This window comes from Phaseolus vulgaris, unplaced genomic scaffold (genome assembly GCF_000499845.2).
Source record: "Phaseolus vulgaris cultivar G19833 unplaced genomic scaffold, P. vulgaris v2.0 scaffold_28, whole genome shotgun sequence".
NCBI classification, from domain to species: Eukaryota; Viridiplantae; Streptophyta; class Magnoliopsida; order Fabales; family Fabaceae; genus Phaseolus; species Phaseolus vulgaris.
This window is the reverse complement of record NW_027174096.1, coordinates 346269-373129: the sequence shown is the minus strand read 5'-3', so window position 1 is coordinate 373129 and position 26861 is coordinate 346269. Positions and strand designations below refer to the sequence as shown.

General features: G+C 37.4%; 1 pseudogene; it reads right to left on the bottom strand.

Annotated features, from left to right (window-relative positions):
• Nucleotides 1-440: 440 nt before the first annotated feature.
• Nucleotides 441-24853, bottom strand: LOC137817292 (uncharacterized; annotated as a pseudogene).
• Between the last annotated feature and the right edge of the window lie 2008 nt (nt 24854-26861).

The following is a 26861-nucleotide window of genomic DNA, read 5'->3' as shown; positions in this document are numbered from 1 at the left end:
AACAATCGGTTGTTTCGTGAATTCAACCGGTTGTTTTTCCTTTAATCATCTTTGCCATACTGGAGTTTCAAAATTCTGATTCTAAACAACTTCTATTTGTTCATCCAAGGTCATGAATCGTGTATCCATGCTGTTGAACTTGTTGTCTATACTCTGGAAGTTGCTTACACACAAATCATGAAGATTTCTTTGATTCTCGGCAAATCCATCAAGCCTATTTACCATGTATCTTTCAAAAGAAGACATGGATGGCATTTCATCTCCTTCATTTCCTGCACTGGTTCCAACACCTAGATTGATTCCAGGTTGTTCCTCATGGTGAAAATCCATGTCAGCAGCTTGATCTTCTTCATCAACTCATCAGTTGCAGCACTTGATGAAGCACCATGATCTCCTTCTTTGCTCACCCATTTTCCATTTATTTTGGTGAATCTCATTTGCTAAGAGAGCCATTGTTCATCTCTTTGTGTTGACTTGACCAGCTCAGATGTCTCATCCTCAAAATTCACTTCAAAATAGAGCAAGAATTTAGAGATTAAACAACATAGGGATAGTGATAATCACTTAACCTCATGGCTTTTTGGATGTGTTCTGATAATGTGGATCCAATTGATTTTGATCTTCTTCATAATGCAGTAGATGTATACTAGGTCTTCTTCTGTAAGGACAAAATGATTGCTCCCCCTTGGAGTAAGAATCCAAGTTACAATAAGAGCAAACACCCTTTCATCTAGCTTTAAGCCTCCAACCGAACAAGTTCTCACTTGGGCATTTTGATTCTTCAAGCAACTCTTGTAGTATTGGACTTTGTTGAAATCCTCCACTACTCCAAGATTTCCCTTGTTGATTCTTAGGCCAGCATATTTCAGACCAGCAACAGCAGTCCACACATCATAAGTGATCTCCATGTCAACTCCCTTCACATGAGAAACAAGGTTGTTTCCCTCAAACATGAGATTGGTGTAGAACACCCGAATCAAATCAGGGTATATGTTCCCCTTCATCTCCAAGAAACTTCTTAGAGATTGGTCTTTGAGCAGCTTCCTCACATTATCTAGCTTTTGGCTTTTCAGCCAATCAAAGGAAACAACTTTGGGGTTGTTTTTTCACCTTTGTGCTAGTTTCAAACCTATACCTTTCAATGAGCTCATTATCTCCAGAAAACCAGCCCTCTAATCTCCCTTCGGACCTCACTGCTCTGGTTTTGACCCTATTTGATGTAGGAGGAGTTGATTACATGACAGCAGAAAAAGGGGCAAAGAAGACTCACACAAGGAGAGCAAGAGTTGTTGCAAGAGATGGCTCAATTGATTGTTCTTGTGAGAGAGAACAACTGCAACAAAATTTAAAGAAGCACAAAACCAAATTTTCAGTTTTTCAGAGAGAAAAGACATGACCAAGACCTGCACAGAAAACGTCAGAAAAAGCAGAAAATCACATGGTCATCACATGTGATCTTTGACTAGTCATAAAGGCTCTTAAATTTTCAAGATTTTGGAATATATTCCTTTATGACATGTTGTAACTTCTTCCAGAACGTGATCAGCTTTCAACACTGCTTTATTGACTAAGGATTCTTTTCATAATTGAGATCTGCAACAGACAGAATTCAAAAAGGAATTAATTCCATTCTTTCACAGTGCTGACAGAGAGGAAACAATCGGTTGTTTTTCTGCAGCAGCAAAACAAATTTTGAATTTTTAGAATTTGCAGATAGAATTCAGTGTGGATGGAATTAAGCATTTAACCAGACATATTAAACATGAATATGAATTTTAAAAGGAATTAAGGATAAGGATAAGGATAAGGATGGTCTTATCCTTTATGATGTTCCTTCAATGAGTCATATGCCTTTGATCAAGAAGCCTCTTTTGACTATTGAGTACCTTGGATTGATACAGAACATTGATTCAGCTTCAATACGATCTTTTCCTTTCAAGAACCTGATCAGATGACTCAGTGCCGCATGTTCTCTAGATCCCTGCATAAACATGAACTCAAGCAACAAGGTTTGGTCCCCTTACAAATGTGGGTCCATTTGGTTTACTTTTATCATTTGAAACCTCACAACCTTTAGGAATCCATTTCATAAAGCCTCTTGGAAGAGAAAATTCCTATTTTGCAGAATCTAACAGAATGGCCTTTCTTCATGCAATAAAAGCATGTAACAACCAGTTGTTTCGACTTAACAATCGGTTGTTTACTGGGTTTTTGAAAAACTCTTTGAAACTTATCTTACTTGTTGTGGATTAAACCTAATCCAACTCTTCCAAAAACACAGTTTTGAGATGCCAAGACATTCTCAAAGTGGATTTCCTTTGAAAGCTATCCACAGCACTTACAAGATAATGCACTTTCCTTTCAAGATTTCACAATTTCACAATGAGAGTGTCACACTTGTAAGAAGAGTTTTTGCAATGTGTTCAAGATTTTCGAAATCTCTTTTTGATTTTCCAGCTCTTCTTCAAGTGCCTTGACTCGCTTTTCAAGCCAGCTGTTAAGATCTTCAATCGATTATTTGAAAGAACCAATCGATTAGCTTCATCATGTGTTTCTTGAAAAGCTCAAGCATTCACTATTTCACATTTAGAGAAGCACATGAGCTACAAGACTCATCATCACCTTCAGCAATCAAGCATATTTGCCTTTTCTCTTCACTGATGAGGAGACTTCATTCTCATCCCAAACTATGTAGGCCCTTTTGACTTTCCTTTCTTTTCTTTGTAGCTTGACTTCTTCTCCTTGCTTTCTTTATTTGAGCAATCTGCCTTATGTGCCCTTGCTCATCACAACCAAAACAAGTAAGTTATTGGATTAAAATCATTGGATTTTTTGTTCTATACCTTTCTTTGTGGTGTCTTGTTGTGATTCCTTTTCAAGAATTTGCAAAACTTTCTAGATAGAAAACTAAGGTTCTCTTCATACTTTCATCACTGGATTCTTGCTTGCTTTTGTGCTTGACAACTTTTAAAGGCAATGCTCTCACATGCTTATCTTCACTTTCTTGAATATTGAGTCTATTCATTTCTAATTCATGTTCCCTAAGCTTGCCAAACAAAGAAGCCATACTCAATGATGTTAGATCTTTGATTCAATATAGAAGTTAACTAGTTGCCAAGACCTAGCAAGACATTTGAGGATCTTGATGTTTAACTCTTCTTTTCAAAGGTTTTCTCAAGGCTCATGAGGTATTGATGATGTGCGTGAACCTTTTCTGAACTTCAACAATTGTCTCACCCTTGAGCATTCTAAACATTTCATACTCTTGGATTAGAGTATGCTTTCTAGCTCTTTTCACCTCATTGGTACCTTCATGAGTTACCCTCCAAGGTGTCCCACATTTCCTTTGCTAATTGCATTGAGACCCTGAAAAATTCATCTGAATTCAAGGCACAATTTATTATGTTTTTAGCAATGCAATTAAATTTTGGCCTTCTTGCTTTCAGAATCAGTCCATTGAGACCAAGGTTTTTCAAGGGAAGATCCATCTTTTTCAAATTTTTGAACAAATGGGTCATTTTCAATTGCATCCCAAATACCTTTGTAAAGTGATCTACAAAGATTTTCATTATACTTTCCAAAATTGGTAGTTCAAACCACAAAACAGAGGTAATCTGTTGATTGAAGCACCTTCCCCAAAAGGTAGTTTATCAGCCATATAAAAAACAGTTTTAGGATCACACTTGAATAAATTTCAAGAACCAAGCTCTTGATGACAATGTTAGAATGTATGGCTTTAAACTAGAGCGGGGGTGAATGGTTTAAAGAGGGTTTTCGCAAACTTTAAGTCTAGAATGAAATATGTACCGCCCGGGTAGTCGGAATTGATGACGTGCCGCAAGCAATAGTATAGGCGTGTTGAACGGGACACCTGGCTGGCAGAAGGGAAGGACGTCAGGGGGTTCGTGTGATCGCCAGTCGTTAAGTTGGCTGCCCCGATCTCTAGCATACCTAACCGGCGGTCACCAAGTTTGTGTTGTAGTCGCCGGGTGCAAACCCAGGCGACAAGGCGATCGGAGATCGCCGAGAGGATACATCGCCGAAGAATTAGGAAAGCTTGTTCCAGGATTTCGAAGCAAAGGATGAAGTCGTCAGATGACATTCCCTAGTTGCCAGAGTGGAGGTCGGGGAACAGCTTACCCGAGCATGCACAGTGAAGTAAGTAAAGTAAGTATAATGGCGGCCGGCGAGACCACAGGGAAGGTGTGTATGAAGACACCCGTACTCGCCACGCAAGAAGAGATCGCGCTCCAAGGCAGCTACACATTGATGCTTCCTGCATAAGTAACTTAGTCGAACAGCCTGAAGAGTAAGAGGTGACGCTCAAGTCAAGAATGCTCCAGATGGTGACACGTGTACAGCTGGATGCGAGCCACGTGTCCAGATGTGTAACTGTCAGGAGAGAGAAAGTGCGCAGGTATATAAGGGATCCTAACGAACTTCTGAGGTACGCGCGTTTAGAATACTTCTTTACGCTTGCGAGAACTTGAGTACGCTGAGAGAGAATATTGCACGGTTCCTGAAGTTCTTAGTTTTCTCTTAGCATTTTGTGGTTCAGTCGGAGCGTGATCGCCGCAGCGGCGCCGTTCTGTCTTTTGCAGGTTCATAAGGTGAATCAAGGCGAAGGACGGAAGCTAGCACGGTGCGAAGTCGATCCAGATTTGACGAGGCAAGGCTCTTGCGTTCTGGTCAACAGGCAGGATCAAAATCACTTCGAGAAAACTTGATTAAGAAATCAGTTTGCCAAAAACACAAAGCAATTTAGCACAACACCAGAAAAACAATTGGTTGTTTCGTAGAAACAATCGGTTGTTTATACCAGTTCACAAATATAAACTGAATTTAAAGAGTTTAAGGGATAGAGAGAATGCACACAGAGGTTATACTGGTTCACTCTTTAACCAAGAGCTACATCCAATCTTCCCAGAAACCACTGGGAAATCCACTAAGCAATCAACCCTAGATTACTTACAACACCACCAAAGAAGTGACCTTGATCCTCTCAAGACACACACTTCCTTTGGCTCAGCACAAACACCACTAAGAATGCTGATCTTGACAACCTCAAGAACACACAACACTCTCAGCTTCACACACAGAGTTTCTTCAAAGTACAAAAGGATTACACTTGTTACAGAAAAGAAATGAAATCAATACAAGATAAAAATCCTATATCACACTCTCTTTATCAAGCAATCTCCAACTCTTTAAAAGAAAAATCAGTGAAAAACTCAAATCTGTTTTCTTTTATTAAAACTAAGTTCTTGTTTGTTACATAATCTGAACAAACTATTTATTGAAATCAAACACTGGTCAAAACATTTAAAACTGGAGCGTACTCAGTTATAAAATCATTTAATGCTCAGTCAAAACACAAAACAGCTTTCTGTTATGGTCCTAAAACAAACAATCGGTTGAATGCTCGAATCAATCGATTGTTTTGGTTTGACAGCAAGTCAACCATCAAAAACAGTTTTCAACCTTTCTAAAGACACCTAAGTATTAAACCATCGGTTGTTTCAACAAAACAACAAATTGTTTTTCACTTAGTTTGAAAAACACTTTCAATTAAAAGGTTTAAGAATTCTTAATCTTTGGATTCAATCAAGAGTGGATTAACACAGATAATCTACCCTAGATCCTATTCTAAAACACATCAGCAACAACAAGCACATCCTGCCTTCCATCAACCTTCAAAGGGTTTGGATTCTTCAAAGCTTGAACACACTTGATTCAACAAATGGTGTGTTTAGTACATTCGGGTATAGCACAAGTAAAACATTCTTATAAAACCTAAGCCCAAGAGCGTTAGGGTTTTAGGGAATAAGCTGCATGCATGATACGTAAAGGCTTGTACGCCTACAGTGAATAGATTGGACCTCTGATGCTGGTACATGAGTTGGTACCCTGGCGGCCATTCTGTAAGATTTATGCACTCCAAGGGGAGAAGATTATGTGCAGTTGCCGCATTAAGATTGTGCGCATTGTAAGAGACTCCTCCCATAAAATATGCTTTCACTTGAGATAAGGTTCTCGTGAGAGAAGGTTGTTACAAGTGGTAACCTAAATGTATTATATAAAAGAGACTTGAGATCCCTGGTAAAGGTACTCCGTTTCTAAGACTGAAACTACTTACTTACTTATTGTTGCTATAAGCACTGTACTTACTTGATCGTCGAAGTGCAATAAACAAATAGGGCCCCCTCTGTTTCACCAAAGCAGGGTTCCGAACATCTAAAGGAAGCAGAGAATCCACCAGAAATAGATGGAGCCACCGCTTGTCTTTGAAGTCCACCGGTGACCAAGTCAACCGGCAAGAACACCTTCCTTACCCCTAAGGCCAAAAGTGACAGTAACGCTGTTGAACAAGATGTTTTGATGTCTCCAAATCCAAGAGGAAAGCTTGAAGACCTTGTTGTTGGGTGTGTGTGTTTACTAGTTGTTTGAAACTTTTTAATTCACCCCTTAAGATGATCCAAGTTCATTTGAATCTTTAACCTTTGAAAAATGTGTTTTCTAAAAAGTTGTCAAAATTTCAACAGGTTGTTTTACCTTAGTAGTTTTTAAAAAAGGCTGAAAGCTGCTTGACTTGGTTGACTTTGCTGTCAAACCAAATATATTGATTGTTTCGACAAAACAATCGATTGTTTCCTTGAAAACCTTAACAAAATTCTGTTAAGCGGTTTTAATATGTCTTAAATGATCCTAACTAACTTGGTTCCTTTATTAAATGCTTTTGACCACTTGGTTGGTCTATATAAAGGTGGTTTTACGCTCCTAATCTTGGAGTAAGAGAAAGAGTTTATCAAAACAGTTTTTCCAAGATTTGAAAGAGCTTTGGATCATTCTTAAGTGTGTGGAATAGGATTGGGTTGTAATTCTAAACTTTAAGCTTTGTAATACCCAGGTGTATTCTATTCCCTTCTACCTTGATTATTGTATTTTTGTAGTTGTGTTGCCAAGGAGTGTTGTGTGTTCTTGAGGTGTTCAAGATCAACATTCTTGATGTGGTTTGCCAAAGGTAGTATGTTTCTTAAGGGGTTCAAAGGCACTACTTTGGTGTGTGATGTGTGTAATTTGGTTTTGATTACATAGTGGATTACCCAGTGGTTTCTGGGGATTAGATATAACTCTTAGTGTAAGAGTGAACCAGTATAAATCTGTTTTTGTGATTCTCTCTTTCCCTAATCTCACATATATCTGTTTTAAGTTGTTTTTATTAACTGCTGATAAAAACAACCGATTGTTTCGACAAAACAATCGATTGTTTTTCTGATATCATCTTAAAATAGTTTTGGGTATTTGTTTCCTTGATTCTTTTCTCTATAATTCAGCATTGATTTTCATTATACCTTCAAAGTTTGCAAAAATTTCTCTTAAACAATTCACCCCCTCTCGTTTAAGGCCATATATTCTAACAATTGGCATCAAGAGCTATGTTCTTGAAAGTTATTCAAGTTTTCAATCCTAAATCTTTTTTCTATTGCTGAAAAACTACCTTTTGGGGAGGATGCCTCAATTAACAGGCCACATCTATTTTGTGGACTGAGTTATCAATTATGGAAGGTTAGAATTAAATTCTTTGTTGAATCTATTGATAGAAAAATTTGGAATGTTATTACAAATAGCTATCTCATGCCTATATCTGAAAATGTTTCTTCTGAAAGAGAACATCTTGATTGTGTAGCTATGAACATCATTGTATCTGCACTTGATTCTAATGAATTGCTCAAAGTTTCATAATGTAGTTCTTCCAAAGAAATGTGGAATACCCTTGAAGAGTATCACAAGAATCCAAGGAGTGCCTTGATGGACAAAGAAGAATCTTCTGCTGAATCTTTCTCTTCAAAATCCAGAAAGAAGGTTTGTCTTATGACAAAAGAAGAATATGGATCAAGTCAAGCAAGAAGGAAAAGAAAGCAAAATAAAAAAAGAAGTCAATCTGTGTTTGATGGCCAAAGAAGAAGATGATGCAAGTTGTGTAAGTTCTTGTACTTCTGTAAATGCTGAAAATTGTAGTCAACTTCTTCAAGTCTTTAATGAAACTCATAAGGAACCTAATAGGTTGGCCGTTTTAAATAAACGGTTGAAAGGTTTAAACAACTTATTAGAAAATAGAGTCAAGACTTTGGAAGAAGAGTTGAACCATTTAAAAACAGATTTTGAAAGTTTGGAAATGATTTACAAAAACTCTTGTTGCAAGTGTGATTCTAGCTTTTGTGAAAATTGTGAATCACTTGAAAAGAAAGTCCACTACCTTTTAAAAACCATGGACAAGTTTTCCAAAGGCCAATCCAATCTTGAAACTGTTCTTGCTTCTCAAAATGTGTTTTTGGCAAGGCTGGGTTGGGGTTTTATCCAAACAGCAAGAACAAATCTGTTTCAAAACCCTTTTCAAGTTTCTTTGAAAAACAACCTATTGTTTTATCGAAACAACTAGTTGAAATTTGTCATTACTGCATGAAAAGGGGCCACACTATTAGATTCCACAGAGTAAGAAGGTTTTTTGTTCCTAAAGGTATTTTGAAATGGTTTCCTAAGGTTTCTAAGGTACCTAAGGTTCCTACTAACATCATTGGACCCAAATTCATAAGGGGACCAAATCTTGCTTCTTAATGTTTCTTGTAGGTATCCTTGGCAGCCAAGAATCATTTTTGGACATGAAGAATGACTGCAAAAGGGAAGTATATAAAGAGCAAAGACAATATTTGTACCTACACTTTTCAATTGTATATGTCTTGCAAAGTTCTTTGAATGTTAAGAGATATCCTTGGCACATGCATAGTGCTGATCAAAAGAAACTTCAAAGAGAGTATGTATGTTTTCATTTCTCAATTTATGTAAGTGCGCCTTGTGACCATATGAACATCTCAAAGTCTTCTTTTTCAATAAATCTATTGGGGTTCTCTGTGCAAAGGTATGAACAAATTGCATACTGCATTTTCATCAATTTTAAAGGTAATTTTTGGTTATGAAAAATGTTCTTTTGCTGTCACAGTAAAACAACCGATTGTTTCTATGAAACAACCGATTATTTTTCCTCTGACACCTTTGTATAATGTTGTCAAGTTTGCTTATGCATGATTAAACCTATTTCTCTTTTCTAAATCTTGCTTTTGGACAAATATACTTTGAGTGTGCCTCAGAATCTGATAATAAAATATTATATCCATTTGTTTTATTGGAAGCTCTATATCATTTTCTATTTCTTGAAATGTCAAACTTGTTTGTACTGCTGGTCTACTATATTATCATTCTGATTTCTGCTTTGTACAACCCTTCTCATTTGCTTTTTGTTGGAGCAAATAGGGGCTTGATTTGGTTGTATAAGATAGCTTTAAAACTGATGCATTATGTTGTTGCTTCTCTGCACTTGAAAGCACTTGATTACTTCAATTTTTATGGTTTTTCTACTAATGTTGTATATTCAGAAAACTGGTTTGTGTGTGTCTTGTTATCTTGTTGCTATACTTGCTTTCTTTATGCATCAACTTTGTGTTACAGGACCTTTCAAGTGCAGGTGCTATGATGAAGAATGATCAAAGTAATGTTCATGACCTATGTAAACAAACATCAAGAATAAAGAGTCTGATCTAGTGTTGTTGATGCCTTATAACTGTGGAAGAGTGATATGATTCCAATGGCAAGATATAGATTATTCTTTGACATTTTATGGAATCAACTTGAGTTGGAATATGATTAGGCACTTTTCTAGAATTGGATCAATATTCTAACATTCAAGAACTCACCAAAACTTAAGTAACCAAGCCAAAACTCATATGGAAGTCCATTTCTTGTCAATTGAATCGGTTAAAAGACATAAGAATTGAAATGAACCGATTAAAATGCTTATCAATTGAAATGCACCGAACAAAAGCAAGAAAGAAAGAAGATGAACCGATTAAACTCAGCAAGGAAGAACATGAACCGAACAAAACATGTATTTAAGCTAAAACACCGAATAGAATTTGCAAGAAAGGACCTAATACATGTTTATGAGTTCATACGGACATGGAGATGAAAGGAAAAGATGGAAAAGAGAGAAGACTTATGTGGTTGAAGAACTTGGTTGATGAACACGCCACTTAAAGTGTGAATGCTCCAAGATAAGTGTGAATTGTCGCCGCTTGAGGAACCAAGGCACTTAAGATGAGACTAGGAAGAGGAGAAGGCAAGTTCTCACTCACTCAATCACCAAATTGGGAGAGTTCCATTACTTCAAAAATCAATTCTATTATATGAAGGACCTAAACCCTCCTTTTATAGGAGCAAGGGTCGGTCATGAGGCTACAAAGCTTGCACCACAAGCTAACCAAAAGTCCCCTTTCACTCACTTCTAACGCCTATAGGGAGTCATGAAGGGTCACCTTCTAGAAAATTTTAAACTAAAGCCTAAAGATGCTTTACAAAAGAGGTATCTAATGTTTCCCTCTAAGCACCTTCCTAAAAACTATATATTTAAACATTCTACGAAAGACACTATAAAAAGAGAAAACATTCTACCACTACTTCCTAATTCTTTAAACTTGCTCCTTGTAAGCCTTTGAGGTAGGCTAATGTCTTCTTGAGCCTCTTCAACTTTGGCCTCTACCTCCTCTTGATCTTGATCTTTGGCCTCTACCTCTTCTTGATCTTGATCTCAATCATACTCCCCGAGTTGGAGAGAATTCGACCACAAATTTTGGAGACCTACAGAAAAAGGAGTTAGATCACTGATATTAAATGTATGACTACCAAGGTATGTATCAGACATATCTAACTCATAAGCATTATCATTAATCCTCTTTAGGACTTGGAAAGGTCCATCACCATGAGGCATTAGTTTGGACTTCCTTTGAGTAGGAAAACGATCTTTCCTCAAATGAAGCCAAACCCAATCACCTTCATCAAATAACAATGCTTTTCTCCTTTTGTTGGCAAGTTCAGCATACTTGCCAACCTTCTTCTCAATTCTCAACTTGATGTCTTTATTTAAATTTTTAATAAAAGAAGCTTTGTCATTACCATCTTTGCACAAGACATCATCAAGTATGGGAATAAGAAGAAGATCAAGAGGTGTTAAGGGGTTAAACCCATAGACAACCTCAAAAGGAGAATGTGAAGTGGTAGAATTTACTACACGATTATAAGCAAATTCAACATGTGGTAGTAATTTCTCCCAAACTCTAGGATTCTTGGAAATAAAGCATCTCAACATTTGTCCCAAAGTTCTATTTACCACTTCGGTTTGACCATCGGTTTGTGGGTGACAAGTGGTAGAAAATAAAAGTTTAGTACCAAGCTTACCCCCACAAGGTCTTCCAAAAGTGACTCAAGAACTTGGAATCTCTATCGGACACAATAGTTCTAGGAATACCATGTAAACGAACCACTTCTTGAAAGAAGAGGTTTGCGATATGACATGCATCATCCACTTTGTGGCAAGGAATAAAGTGAACCATCTTTAAAAAACGATCCACTACCACAAAAATGGAATCCTTTCTGATGGAGGAGGGCCAAGCACATCTAGCCATGGGAGCCAAGGTCCACACCTTGAAGAGCGTCTAGACCAAGGAGAGCGTCTAGCTCCAAGGAATGAGCGTCTAGACCGTGAAGAAGGAAAGCGTCTACCCATGGAGCGTCTAGGTGTGGCACTAGACCGTCTAGGTCCTCTCACAAGATCAATGGCTAAGCATGTACAAGCACAAGTGGAAGAAGCCACGGATGGAAGAGAGAAAGCCTTGTATATGTTGCATCAAGGCCCAATAGGGGTACTTAGTAGATAGGGTAGTGTAGAAAGTAATTTGAAATGTAAACCTTCTAGAACTTGCTAGGTGTGACCGGTCATGGCACATGGCATAGCTTTGCATTTCATTTGGTGTACATTTCATTAGGCATTAGCTTATGATTGACGTCCCAAATAGCCTATAAATAGGGAGGCTATCTCATGTATTTGGCAAGTTTATTGTGAGTAAAGTTATGCTGCCATTTTTTGTGCCAAACTTTGCTTCTCCCTAGAATCCTAGGCTCTAAACTTCAATTCCTTCATCTTTTCCCTTGAGCTGGCCGAACCACTCAATACCCATACTTAACATGCACCTACAAGATCAACACCACTCTTAGTAGGATCTTGCTCACTCTCATGCATTGCTTCCGCCCCATACTCTACATTGATTCAAGAAGAACTTCATGAAAATGTCATCATTTGGTATCAGAGCTTTGGTTCTTCAAGATGAGTAGCTCCTTGTCTTTTAAATTTTAGTTCTTCTTTATTTCATATTGTCATTTACTTTCCTTTCTTGTCTTGCTGTTTTTTACATTTTAATTTGTTCTTGGTGTGCTTTGTGGAAGATCCAACCGAAGCACTCTTGTTCATTTGATCTTGAACAAGTTCTTGTGCAATTTGTGATAGGATTCCATACACCTTTGTGTTGCTATTTTCTTTTAGGCTTTGAGTCTTTATTGCTTTCATTATTTTGGTTCATATTATGCTTTGAGTCTTTAATTTTCTGAATCTATACATGTTTTGTCAAGTCATGTTCATCCATATTGTCAACAATTCATAGTAGTCCTTTTATTTGGCTTAATTGTTTCTTGATTTTGGGTCTCTTTATTTGCTTGAATCTGCTGTTCTTTGCTCCTTTGGTGCCTTTTTAATTTTTAGTTTGAGTTCATATTGTGTTTAGATCCTACACAATTCTATTTCACAAATTTCCATTGTGTCTAAACTTTGGTATCTTGCTGTTTTTGTTTCCAGTTTTCAGATTCCCCTGTTTTCACCTTCTCTGTTTTGGCTGTTTTAACCCAGAAAAATATTTCCATCCATAGGAAAATTTTGATTCTCTGGAAAATGCAAGTTTAAAGTGTTATAGAAAGGACAAAAAAAGAATTAGGTCAAAAGAAGCAACAGAAAAAAAATGATAAATCTTTTAAGATCAGAGTGCAAATCTGAAGCGCTCCAGCTGGCCTAACCGAACACCAATTTTGCAAAATTTATTAAAAAAAAATGGTGCATCCGTTTTGAGTGAATCCAAAGCCAGATTTTAGATAAGATCCTGAATATCTTGTATAACAAATTTCAGAGCCAAATTCCAAAAATACAGATCAGCATAAATCGGGGAACAAACACGTTTTCTGGCCCACAACATTTTCCAGTGGTGCTGTTTTTTTTATTTGGTCATCTAATCTAGTGCTTTTCTTTAGGAATTCTTTTGTGTGCCAACCTTTAATTGAGTACCTTTATTTGTTTGCTTTAATTTCTTGACTCTCTTTCTAGTTGTCATCATATAAATCCTTTTGGTGGTACTGTTTTATTCAATTAAATTTGTTTCTTGCTTTTGTTCTTTGACCTCTAATTTGGGTGCTGGAATTTAATTCTTCTTTGGTGCTTATGTGAATGGGAACTTGATTTGGTTAAGGTTTAGCCCTTTGCTAGGTGCTGGAAATTGGAGGATTAAAGGCCATCATTCTAAGGAGAAGACAAGGTCAAAGCCGAAACAAATAGTCTTGAAATAAACACTACAAACACTTGGAAGATCAACAATCAAAGACAACAAGGAAGTGCACTAATCAAAAGAGGATCAACAAAGGGAGTTCTCTTATTTCCTTTGCAACTTGGTTTATTGTTAATTACCTTGTTAAATACGTTTAGACGGTGAGTGTGTCTTCAAGGGCTCAAAGTGTCCAAGAAGCCTCACCTAGGGCCGAATAGTATAGCATTCTTGACTAGTAATTGTTACTTGTTTGTAATTGCTTTTCTTTTGCTTTCATAGCTACGTTTTGCATGTTTAATTTTGTTTAATTTGTGTGCTAAACCGACTAGCTTTGATTGCATAGTTAGCTTGCATTGTTTTCTTGCATTTATTTCTCAACTTATTTGTGTTCTAAGTGTTTCACTAAGAGAAAGTCTTGTGTGAAGATATTGGGGGATAGTTTTTGGCAAGGAAAAGGCTTGGTACTTAAGTAGTCCTTTGTGACTCACCTCCCTTACCTGGAAAACTACCTTCTTTAACTTTCCTAAACTTTCTCAAAGTAAAACACCTATATACACAAAGTTTTAGCCATGTCTTCTTCTTCTCACTCTCCAAAGTCTATAGAAAGTGAAGTAAAATCTTTGAAAACTCTTTTAAAAGAAGTATCCCAAGCGGTACAATTGATATCTTTTAGACAATTGGAGAATGAGAACAAAATTAATGAGTTGGCTAAAGCTCAAGAAGAGAAATCTCAAAAAATCACAAAAATAAAAAAAAACTCATGCATCCCATTCTCAAAGTATTGAGTCTCTAGGGGAGGGAAGCCGTAGAATCAATGATTATTACCAACCACCCCCTAGAAGAACTAGGCAAAGGGAACAAGAGGTGCCAAGGGAAACTAGGGTAGACCTACCTCATTTTCATGGAAAGGAAAATGTAGAAGTATATCTAGATTGGGAGATGAAGGTAGAGCAACTCTTTGCTTTCCATAGGGTAAGTGAGGAACGAAAAGTACCCTTAGCCACCCTTAGTTTCCAAGGGAACGCCATGTATTGGTGGACCTCTCTCGAAAGAGATAGACGTCTTCATAGGGAACCTTCCATTACATATTGGAATGACCTTAGGGGAGCCCTAAGACGTCGACATATACCTTCCTACTACCATAGGGAGTTGATGGACAAGCTCCAAAGACTCCAACAAAAGAACATGAGTGTGGAAGAGTATAGGCAAAAAATGGAGCTCTACATGATGAGAGCATCTATTAGAGAAGAGGAGGAAACCACCATAGCTAGGTTCCTTAGTGGCCTATCACTTGAGATAAGAGATAGAGTAGAGCTCTTACCTTATCAAGACTTGAATGATTTGGTTCAACTTTGCATTAAAGTTGAGCAACAAAACTTGCGCAAAACCTCAAGTCAAAAGGTGAGCCCCTATTCTAGTTTTTATCCCAAGAAAGAGTTTAGAAGGGAGGGTAGTACATCCAAGGAAAAACCAAAAGATCCTACCAAGCCCTTCACCAAAGAAACCTCAACCCCACCCATCCGAGCTAGAGATGTTAAGTGTTTTAAGTGCTATGGTAGAGGGCATGTGCAAGCACAATGTCCAAACCAAAGGACTTTGTTTCTTAAAGGTGTAGATGAGTACACTAGCGGCGAGGATGAGCCTAGTGAGAGAGAGGAAGGGGGAGAGGATGAGAGGGTAGCTCCACTAGAAGGAGAATTGCTTATGATTAGGAGAACCCTCAACAATCACCCTAGCACAACCATGGAAACACAAAGAGATAACATATTTCATACAAGATGCAATGTTTTAGAAAACATATGCTCTCTCATTGTGGATAGTGGTTCTAGTTGTAATTGTTGTAGTGCTAGGATGGTTGAAAAGCTTAAGCTACAAGTGGTTCCCCACCCAAAACCTTACAAACTTCAATGGCTTAATGAAAATGGGGAACTACATGTAGACAAGCAAGTGGAAATCAAGTTTTCCATAGGGAACTACAAGGACAAAGTTTTATGTGATGTAGTGCCTATGGAAGCTTGTCATATTTTATTAGGGAGACCATGGCAATTTGATAAGAAAACCTTGCATGATGGTCTCACTAACGAAATTTCCTTCACCCATAAGTATAAAAAGTTTGTACTTAGTCCTTTACCACATTCTCAAGTGGTAAAAGACCAAATACAAATGAAACAAAAGAGGGATGAGGAAAACAAAAAAAAAAGAGCGCTAGAAAAAGAGAAAATCCTTAGGGATAGAAAGGCGTGGGAGAAGAGTGTTCCTTCCCACAAGGTTGGTCAACAAGCAAAGCCTCTTGAAAACGTCTTTGAAAACTTGCTTCTTGTTGAACAACCAAGCCTTATCTTGTGTAAAGGAGCACTTACATGCACTGCCACAAGTAGTGAACTTATGACTTTACCTCCTCAAATTGAAAATCTTTTGAGTGAATTTGAAGATCTATTCTCACAAGAAGGACCCATTGGGCTTCCTCCTCTAAGGGGCATAGAACATCAAATTGACTTTATTCCGGGGGCAAGCCTACCAAATAGGCCTGCTTATAGAACTAACCCCGAGGAAACTAAGGAGATAGAATCACAAGTTCAAGACTTGTTGGAGAAGGGTTGGGTTCAAAAGAGCCTAAGCCCTTGTGCTGTACCTGTCTTGTTGGTGCCAAAAAAAGATGGAAAATGGCGCATGTGTTGTGATTGTCGAGCAATCAACAACATCACCATCAAGTATAGGCATCCAATCCCAAGGCTTGATGATATGCTTGATGAATTGCATGGGTCAACTCTATTCTCCAAAATTGACCTTAAAAGTGGATATCACCAAATTCGAATCAAGGAAGGTGATGAGTGGAAAACCGCTTTTAAGACCAAATTTGGATTATACGAGTGGTTGGTGATGCCCTTTGGGCTTACTAATGCCCCAAGTACATTCATGAGGCTTATGAATCACACCTTGAGGGATTGTATAGGTAAATATGTAGTAGTTTACTTTGATGATATTTTAGTATATAGTAAAACCCTAGAAGACCATCTAAGTCACCTTAGGGAAGTTCTTCTAGTTCTTAGGAAAAATAGTCTTTTTGAAAATAGGGATAAGTGTACCTTTTGTGTAGATAGTGTAGTCTTTTTAGGCTTCATAGTAAACAATAAGGGGGTGCATGTAGATCCCGAGAAAATCAAAGCCATCCGAGAGTGGCCAACTCCACAAAATGTAAGTGATGTAAGAAGTTTTCATGGGTTAGCTAGCTTCTATAGAAGGTTTGTGCCTAATTTTTCTAGCCTAGCATCTCCTTTGAATGAACTTGTTAAAAAAGATGTTGCATTTTGTTGGAATGAAAAGCATGAGCAAGCCTTTCAAAGGCTAAAAGCTCAACTCACCAATGCACCCATCCTATCTCTTCCAAATTTTTCCAAAACCTTTGAGATAGAATGTGATGCATCGGGGGTAGGCATAGGTGCGGTTTTGTTGCAAGGTGGACACCCCATTGCTTATTTTAGTGAAAAACTCCATGGTGCCACCCTCAACTACCCCACCTATGACAAAGAGCTCTATGCTCTTGTGCGAGCCCTAAAGACTTGGGAACACTATCTTGTGTCTAAAGAATTTGTCATCCATAGTGATCACGAGTCTTTAAAATATTTAAAGGGCCAACACAAGCTCAACAAGAGACATGCTAAATGGATGGAATTTCTTGAGCAATTTCCTTATGTAATCAAATACAAGAAAGGGAGCACCAATATAGTGGCCGATGCTCTTTCAAGACGGCATACACTCCTTTCAAAATTGGGTGCCCAAATTCTTGGATTTGACCACATAAGAGAGCTTTACCAAGATGATCAAGAACTTTCATCCATCTATGCCCAATGTCTACATAGAGCACAAGGAGGTTACTATGTGTCCGAGGGATATCTTTTTAAAGAAGGAAAACTTTGCATTCCCCAAGGAACACATAGGAAACTCCTTGTCAAAGAATCACATGAGGGGGGACTCATGGGCCACTTTGGAGTTGATAAAACTCTAGATCTTTTAAAAGCAAAATTTTGTTGGCCACACATGAGGAAAGATGTCCAACGACATTGTTCTAGATGCATCTCATGTTTAAAAGCAAAGTCTAGAACAATGCCGCATGGACTCTATACCCCTTTGCCGATTGCAAATGCTCCTTGGGAAGATATTAGCATGGATTTCATTTTAGGACTTCCTAGGACTGCAAGAGGCCATGGCTCTATCTTTGTGGTAGTGGACCGTTTTAGCAAAATGTCCCATTTTATTCCATGCCACAAAGTAGATGATGCTCAAAATATTTCTAAACTCTTCTTTAGAGAAGTGGTGAGACTCCATGGTCTCCCTAGAAGTATAGTGTCCGATAGAGATCCCAAGTTTATCAACCATTTTTGGAAAACTCTTTGGGGTAAACTTGGAACAAGACTACAATTTTCAACTTCTTGTCACCCTCAAACTGATGGGCAAACCGAAGTAGTCAATAGATCTCTTGGAACTATGCTTAGGGCTATCATGAAGGGCAGCCACAAATCTTGGGATGAGTACCTTCCCCATATTGAGTTTGCTTACAATAGAGTAGTTCACAAAACTACTAATGCTTCTCCTTTTGAAGTAGTATATGGTTTTAATCCTCTCACACCCATGGACTTGATACCCCTTCCTAATCCATAAGATTTTGTGCATAAGGAAGGTGTCATCAAAGCTGATTTTATAAAGAAAATGCATGAGAAGATTAAACACCAAATACAACAACAAAATGAAAAGTACACAAAATACAACAATAAAGGGAAGCGAGAAATAATTTTTGAGGAAGGAGACTTAGTTTGGCTTCACCTTCACAAAGATAGATTTCCAACTCAAAGGAAGTCCAAACTAAGTCCCCGAGGAGATGGGCCTTTCCAAGTTCTCAAGCGAGTCAACAACAATGCATATAAAGTTGTATAAGATAGCTTTAAAACTGATGCATTATGTTGTTGCTTCTCTGCACTTGAAAGCACTTGATTACTTCAATTTTTATGGTTTTTCTACTAATGTTGTATATTCAGAAAACTGGTTTGTGTGTGTCTTGTTATCTTGTTGCTATACTTGCTTGCTTTATGCATCAACTTTGTGTTACAGGACCTTTCAAGTGCAGGTGCTATGATGAAGAATGATCAAAGTAATGTTCATGACCTATGTAAACAAACATCAAGAATAAAGAGTCTGATATAGTGTTGTTGATGCCTTATAACTGTGGAAGAGTGATATGATTCCAATGGCAAGATATAGATTATTCTTTGACATTTTATGGAATCAACTTGAGTTGGAATATGATTAGGCACTTTTCTAGAATTGGATCAATATTCTAACATTCAAGAACTCACCAAAACTTAAGTAACCAAGCCAAAACTCATATGGAAGTCCATTTCTTGTCAATTGAATCGGTTAAAAGACATAAGAATTGAAATGAACCGATTAAAATGCTTATCAATTGAAATGCACCGAACAAAAGCAAGAAAGAAAGAAGATGAACCGATTAAACTCAGCAAGGAAGAACATGAACCGAACAAAACATGAATTTAAGCTAAAACACCGAATAGAATTTGCAAGAAAGGACCTAATACATGTTTATGAGTTCATACGGACATGGAGATGAAAGGAAAAGATGGAAAAGAGAGAAGACTTATGTGGTTGAAGAACTTGGTTGATGAACACGCCACTTAAAGTGTGAATGCTCCAAGATAAGTGTGAATTGTCGCCGCTTGAGGAACCAAGGCACTCAAGATGAGACTAGGAAGAGGAGAAGGCAAGTTCTCACTCACTCAATCACCAAATTGAGAGAGTTTCATTACTTCAAAAATCAATTCTATTATATGAAGGACCTAAACCCTCCTTTTATAGGAGCAAGGGTCGGTCATGAGGCTACAAAGCTTGCACCACAAGCTAACCAAAAGTCCCCTTTCACTCACTTCTAACGCCTATAGGGAGTCATGAAGGGTCACCTTCTAGAAAATTTTAAACTAAAGCCTAAAGATGCTTTACAAAAGAGGTATCTAATGTTTCCCTCTAAGCACCTTCCTAAAAACTATATATTTAAACATTCTACGAAAGACACTATAAAAAGAGAAAACATTCTACCACTACTTCCTAATTCTTTAAACTTGCTCCTTGTAAGCCTTTGAGGTAGGCTAATGTCTTCTTGAGCCTCTTCAACTTTGGCCTCTACCTCCTCTTGATCTTGATCTTTGGCCTCTACCTCTTCTTGATCTTGATCTCAATCATACTCCCCGAGTTGGAGAGAATTCGACCACAAATTTTGGAGACCTACAGAAAAAGGAGTTAGATCACTGATATTAAATGTATGACTACCAAGGTATGTATCAGGCATATCTAACTCATAAGCATTATCATTAATCCTCTTTAGGACTTGGAAAGGTCCATCACCATGAGGCATTAGTTTGGACTTCCTTTGAGTAGGAAAACGATCTTTCCTTAAATGACGCCAAACCCAATCACCTTCATCAAATAACAATGCTTTTCTCCTTTTGTTGGCAAGTTCAACATACTTGCCAACCTTCTTCTCAATTCTCAACTTGAGGTCTTTATGCAAATTTTTAATAAAAGAAGCTTTGTCATTACCATCTTTGCACAAGACATCATCAAGTATGGGAATAAGAAGAAGATCAAGAGGTGTTAAGGGGTTAAACCCATAGACAACCTCAAAAGGAGAATGTGAAGTGGTAGAATTTACTACACGATTATAAGCAAATTCAACATGTGGTAGTAATTTCTCCCAAACTCTAGGATTCCTGGAAATAAAGCATCTCAACATTTGTCCCAAAGTTTTATTTACCACTTCGGTTTGACCATCGGTTTGTGGGTGACAAGTGGTAGAAAATAAAAGTTTAGTACCAAGCTTACCCCCACAAGGTCTTCCAAAAGTGACTCAAGAACTTGGAATCTCTATCGGACATAATAGTTCTAGGAATACCATGTAAACGAACCACTTCTTGAAAGAAGAGATTTGCGATATGACATGCATCATCCACTTTGTGGCAAGGAATAAAGTGAACCATCTTTAAAAAACGATCCACTACCACAAAAATGGAATCCTTTCTGATGGAGGAGGGCCAAGCACATCTAGCCATGGGAGCCAAGGTCCACACCTTGAAGAGCGTCTAGACTAAGGAGAGCGTCTAGCTCCAAGGAATGAGCGTCTAGACCGTGAAGAAGGAAAGCGTCTACCCATGAAGCGTCTAGGTGTGGCACTAGACCGTCTAGGTCCTCTCACAAGATCAATGGCTAAGCATGTACAAGCACAAGTGGAAGAAGCCACGGATGGAAGAGAGAAAGCCTTGTATATGTTGCATCAAGGCCCAATAGGGGTACTTAGTAGATAGGGTAGTGTAGAAAGTAATTTGAAATGTAAACCTTCTAGAACTTGTTAGGTGTGACCGGTCATGGCACATGGCATAGCTTTGCATTTCATTTGGTTTACATTTCATTAGGCATTAGCTTATGATTTACGTCCCAAATAGCCTATAAATAGGGAGGCTATCTCATGTATTTGGCAAGTTTATTGTGAGTAAAGTTATGCTGCCATTTTTGTGCCAAACTTTGCTTCTCCCTAGAATCCTAGGCTCTAAACTTCAATTCCTTCATCTTTTCCCTTGAGCTGGCCGAACCACTCAATACCCATACTTAACATGCACCTACAAGATCAACACCACTCTTAGGAGGATCTTGCTCACTCTCATTCATTGCTTCCGCCCCATACTCTACATTGATTCAAGAAGAACTTCATGAAAATGCCATCATTTTCCCTTTGATGTCTTGGGTAATCCTAATATGAAATCCATAGAAATGTCAACCCAAGGCATTGAAGGGATAGGAAGAGAAGTATATAAACCATGGGGATGCAATCTAGATTTAGCTTTATGGCAAGCTATGCATTTTTCACACAAACTATGAACATGTTTATGCATATGAGGCCAAAAGAAATGTTCATGTAACACATCCAAAGTTTTTGCAACCCCAAAATGACCCATTAATCCTCCTTCATGTGCTTCTCTAACAAGAGATAATCTAATGGAGCTTTGGGGAACACAAAGACGTTTTCCTTTAAAAAGAAAGCCATCATGTATAAAAAAATCTGTGTCCACCTTTGATACACTCTTAATAGATAAGAGAAAAATCAAAGTCATCATGATAAAGATCCTTAATGTGATCAAAGCCAAGAAATTGAGAACCCAAAAGATTTAGCAAGGCATAGCGTCTAGAAAGTGCATCGGCCACAACATTATTTTTGCCTTGCTTATGCTTGATCACATAAGGAAATTGCTCAAGGAATTCCACCCACTTAGCATGCCTCTTGTTAAGTTTATTTTGGCTTTTCAAATATTTAAGAGATTCATGATCACTATGAATCACAAACTCTTTAGGAAAAAGATAATGTTGCCAAGTAAACAAAGCTTTAACAAGTGCATACAATTCCTTATCATAAGTGGAATAGTTGAGATGACTTCCTTTCAATTTCTCACTAAAATAAGTTATGGGGTGGCCCTCTTGAAGGAGAACATCCCCAATGCCTATACTTGAAGCATCACATTCAATCTCAAATGTTTTAGCAAAATTAGGAAGGGCTAAAATGGGAGCATTAGTCAATTTTTCTTTTAAAACATCAAAAGCATTTTGTTGTGCTTTTCCCATTTAAAAACCACATCCTTTTTCACTATATCATTGAGAGATGCAGCTATGGTACTGAAGTTGGGTACAAATCTTCTATAAAAAGAAGCAAGACCATGGAAACTTCGGACATCATTCACATTGGTAGGTGTTGGCCAATTTTGAATGGCCACTACCTTATATTGATCTACATGCACCCCTTGTTTACTCACAACAAACCCTAGGAATTCTATATGATCAATTGCAAACATACATTTAGCAAGGTTAGCATACAAATGTTCTTTCCTAAGGGTTTCCAAGACTTGTCTAATATGCATCCTATGGTCACACAAAGACAAGCTATAAATGAGGATATCATCAAAATAAACAACAACAAACTTGCCAATGAATGGTCTTAAAACATGATGCATGAGGCGCATGAAAGTGCTTGGAGCATTAGTTAAGCCAAATGGCATAACCAATCACTCATATAAACCAAAGTTGGTCTTAAAGGACGTCTTCCTTTCATCACCTGGTTTTATACGGATTTGATTGTAGCCTCTTTTAAGATCAATCTTTGTAAAAAATTTGGAACCATGCAATTCATCCAACAAATCATCAAGCCTAGGTATGGGATGCCTATACTTAATTGTAATGTTATTTATAGCCCTACAATCCGAACACATCCTCCATGTGCCATCTTTCTTAGGGACAAGGATAATAGGCATAACACAAGGGCTCATGCTATCTTGAACAAAACCTTTAGCAATTAATTCCTCAATTTGTTGGCGAATTTCCCTAGTCTCACTTGGATTGGTCCTATAGGCCGGACGATTGGGTAAAGAAGATCCCGGAATTAAATCAATTTGGTGCTCAGTCCCTCTCAAAGGTGGAAGGCCTTTTGGAGGATCTTGAAACACATCATGAAACTCCTTTACCAAATTTTCTAAACAATGAGGACTATCTACAAGTGGTTCTAACTTAAGAGGTCTAGGAATAGCTAAGAAGATAGGATTGTGAGCCACTATATCCCTTTGGACCTCATGCCTAGAAACAAGAAGTGTAGGCTTAGAACTCTTTACTTTTTCACTCTCCCTCTTTTTCTTCATAAGAATTTGGTCCTCATGGACTTCTCTTGGAGAGAGAGATTTCAAAATGACCTTGTGACCATGGAAATCAAAAGAGAGTTTATTGGTAAAGCCATCATGAAAAACTTTTCTATCATATTGCCAAGGCCTTCCCAAAAGAACATGTGTTGCTTCCATGGGTACAACATCACATAAAACCTCATCCTTGTATTTTCCAATAGAGAAATTAATGAGGACTTGCTTGTTCACAATGATTTCGCCCACTTCACTAACCCATTGCAATTTGTAGGGCTTTGTATGAGAGATAGTAGGCAATCCAAGCTTATCTACTACTCTTGTACTAGCTACGTTAGCACAACTACCACCATCCACTACTAAAGAACAAATGTTGTTTTGAATAAGACATCTTGTATGAAAAATATTTTCCCTTTGACTTTCATCAAAAGGTTGTAAAACTTGTCCAAGAAGTCTTCTCACAACCAACAAATCTCCTTCAAGTGGACTCTCACTCTCATGCTCACTAGATGATCTAGAATGTGAAGAATGATTAGGTGAATCCGAATCATGCTCACTAACTACAATGCCATTATGCACAAACATATTCCTTTAAGAAGGACAATTAGCCGCAATGTGACCATAACCCATACACTTAAAGCATTTCTTACTAGACGATTTGATTGGAGATTTAGGAGTAGAAGTCGAAGGCCTAGATTCCTTAGGTTTGATAGAAGACTCTTTAGAAGGGTTTTTGGAAAAAGATTTTCTATTTTTCCAAGAGTTGTTGTAGTAACCATCATTGGGAGAATTTTTAAAAGCATTTATTTTAGCAATTTGGGCCTCAACCTTCATTGCAAGATGAACCAAAAATCTCAAAGATGAATACTCTTGAAGCTCAACAACATCTTGAATATCCCTCCTTAGACCACTTACAAACCTAGCTATCAAGGCTTCCTCACTCTCTTTCAAATTAACCTTAAGCAAAAGCGTTTCCAATTCCTTGAAATATGCATCCACACTTAGCGTGCCTTGTTGAAACCGTTGGAGCTTCAACATGAGGTCTTTCTTAAAGTGTGGTGGTACAAACCTAAAGCGCATACACTTAACCAAATTGTTCCAAGAGACCACGGGAGGTCTCTTGTTATAGCAAATGTCCGTTACATAACTATGCCACCAATTCATGGCATAATCAACAAATTCTAAGGTGGCTATTTTGACCTTTTGGTCCTCCTCAACCTCATAGGTGTTAAAGATTTGTTCAGATTTAGCCTCCCAATCTAGATATACATTTGGATCACTATCCCCATTAAAACTAGGAACTTTGACAAAAGGAACTTGAGGCTTGGACTCTTGGTGAGGTCTTTGGTCACGGTGATGGTTTCTTTCATTGGAATTAGGATGATGCCTCATTCGTCTATGATCATCTCTAGATCTGTGAGGAGATGCAGAACCTTTTGAAGAATGTTTAGGAGAAGGTTGCCTCTCATGCAAAAAATGGACAACTCCTTCTTGTTGCAATTCAATCTTAGCCAACCGTGCTTCTAATTTTTGCAATTCTTCATCCTTTTGAGCAAAAGCCTTCCTTGCTTCTTTCAATTCATTAAGAACATAAGCTCTATGAGTAGAACGTGGCTTTGAAGATTCATCACTTGAATAGGTATCCATTAGAAAAGAAAACAGCAAACACAAGAACAAACAATGTTAAGAAAACAAAGTTAGCAACAATTAGAACAAAATGCCGAAAGGAAGAGTCACTCAAAACACTCCAAAGAAAGAATACTCCCCTTTACCAATCTGATCTTGAGGCCTTTAGTAACCTCAAATGAAAGATGTCAAAGCAATAGCACACAATCTCAAAGCTAAACACCACAAAACCAAAGAAACAATGAAAGACAATCAAGAAAAGGTATAAACAAGAAACGACTATAACAAAAGGAATACAAGATATATGACAAACTCAAAGATTAGTGAGTAAAAGACAAGCAAGAAAATAAGGGTACTCAATGAAAAAGAAGGCACACAAAAGAAACCTAGATGAAGAAAACAAAAACAGAACTACTGGAAAATATTTTTGTGCAAACTGTGCGTGATGTTTACCGATTTATCTGGAATGATATAAAGCGAACTAGATAATGAAATTGTAACCTCATAAAATTCAAGATCTTAGATCAACAATGGCACTGAAAGTAATAAAAAACAGTAAGCCAATTAATTGTGATAAATTTTCTAAAATCACTGCCAGATTACCATATTTTTTTCGGCAAAATTACACACTGTTTGTTTTTCATTTATCATTTTTTTTGTACTTTGAATTTTGAGTACTTCTTTTTTCTAATTTTTTATAACACTATGACGAACTCAAATCCAGAATTTCAACAATTTCCAGTAAGCAAATCAATTGCAATAAATCGAAACAGTTAGCACGTTTTCAGGAAAACAGAGGAATCCTAACAGAAATGAAAGCCATAATTAAGAACTAGCAAAGACATAATAGAAATGATGTATAAGAACTTGTATAGGTCTAAAATACAAGTATGAACTCAATACTAAAAAGAAAATGCATCAAAGGATCAAGAAACAAACTCAGAAAACTGCATTACACAAAAGCAAGAAACAAAAAAAATTACAACAAAAGGACCACAAAGAATTGATAACATTATTGGAAAAACATGACTATGACAAAACTTATAAGGATTCAAAAATTAAAATGACACAAACACAATGTAATATCAAAAGGAAAAACAGCAAAAAAACTAAAAAATAACCTAAAAACAGAAAGGAAACAACAAGAATGTAAAGTTCTTGAATTAAAGAGCCTACAAACAACTCCAAACAAAAACAAGAAGAAACGTAAACTCTAGATACCACATGATATGATTCCAATAGCAAAATATAGATGATTCTTTGACATTTTATGGAATCAACTTGAGCTGGAATATGATTAGGCACTTTTCTAGAATTGGATCAATGTTCTAACATTCAAGAACTCACCAAAACTTAAGTAACCAAGCCAAAACTCATATGGAAGTCCATTTCTTGTCAATTGAATTGGTTAAAAGACATAAGAATTGAAATGAACCGATTAAAATGCTTATCAATTGAAATGCACCGAACAAAAGAAAGAAAGAAAGAAGATGAACCGATTAAACTCAGCAAGGAAGAAGATGAACCGAACAAAACATGAATTTAAGCTAAAACACCGAATAGAATTTGCAAGAAGGACCTAATACATGTTTATGAGTTCATACGGACATGGAGATGAAAGGAAAAGATGGAAAAGAGAGAAGACTTATGTGTTTGAAGAACTTGGTTGATGAACACGCCACTTGAAGTGTGAATGCTCCAAGATAAGTGTGAATTGTCGCCACTTGAGGAACCAAGGCACTCAAGATGAGACTAGGAAGAGGAGAAGGCAAGTTCTCACTCACTCAATCACCAAATTGGGAGTGTCATTACTTCAAAAATCAATTCTATTATTTGAAGGACCTAAGCCCTCCTTTTATAGGAGCAAGGGTCGGTCATGAGGCTACAAAGCTTGCACCACAAGCTAACCAAAAGTCCCCTTTCACTCACTTCTAACGCCTATAGTGAGTCATGAAGAGTCACCTTCTAGAAAATTCTAAACTAAAGCCTAAAGATGCTTTACAAAAGAGGTATCTAATGTTTCCCTTTT